The sequence below is a fragment of the Coenobita brevimanus genome, chromosome 79 (assembly GCF_032717465.1).
Source record: "Coenobita brevimanus isolate Jiangsu-jjx chromosome 79, ASM3271746v2, whole genome shotgun sequence".
Classification (NCBI taxonomy): Eukaryota; Metazoa; Arthropoda; class Malacostraca; order Decapoda; family Coenobitidae; genus Coenobita; species Coenobita brevimanus.
Genome location: NC_137032.1, coordinates 9,499,387 through 9,499,968, shown reverse-complemented (window position 1 = coordinate 9,499,968; position 582 = coordinate 9,499,387).

Genomic DNA, 582 nt, shown 5'->3' with positions numbered 1-582 from the left:
CCAATCAGGCTTTTTTTCCACTTTTACCAAACTTGATTACATGACATTTGTCCATACTGAATTCCATTTGCCATGTATTACTCCATTCATGAAGTTTATTTAATTCTTCTTGTAGCTCTTGCTAAGAGTCTGTGTTAGTAATTCTCCTTTGTACTTTTGCATCATCTGCAAACATATTTGAATAGCTTTCTTTTCCAGTGTTATTGTCTATATCATTTATATACACTAAAAACATGATTGATGCCAGCATTGAGCCCTGTGGTACTCCACTAGTCACTTCTTTCCATGGTGAGTAATTTCCCCTTAGTACTGTTTTCATTTCTCTTCTTATGAGAAAATCTTGCATCCAACAATACAGTTTGCCTCGAATTCCTCCCTTGATGGTACAGTTTCCAGAAAAGTCATTGGTGTGGTATTGTGTCAAATGCTTTCTTGAAATCTAAATAGATACTTTCCACCCATCCTTCTTGTTTCCTGTAATGTGTCTGTTACTCTGTCATAGTAGCTCAACAGATTAGTAACACATGATTTTCCCTTTTACGAAACCAAACTGTCTTTCTGTTATCATATTGTGTTCTTCTA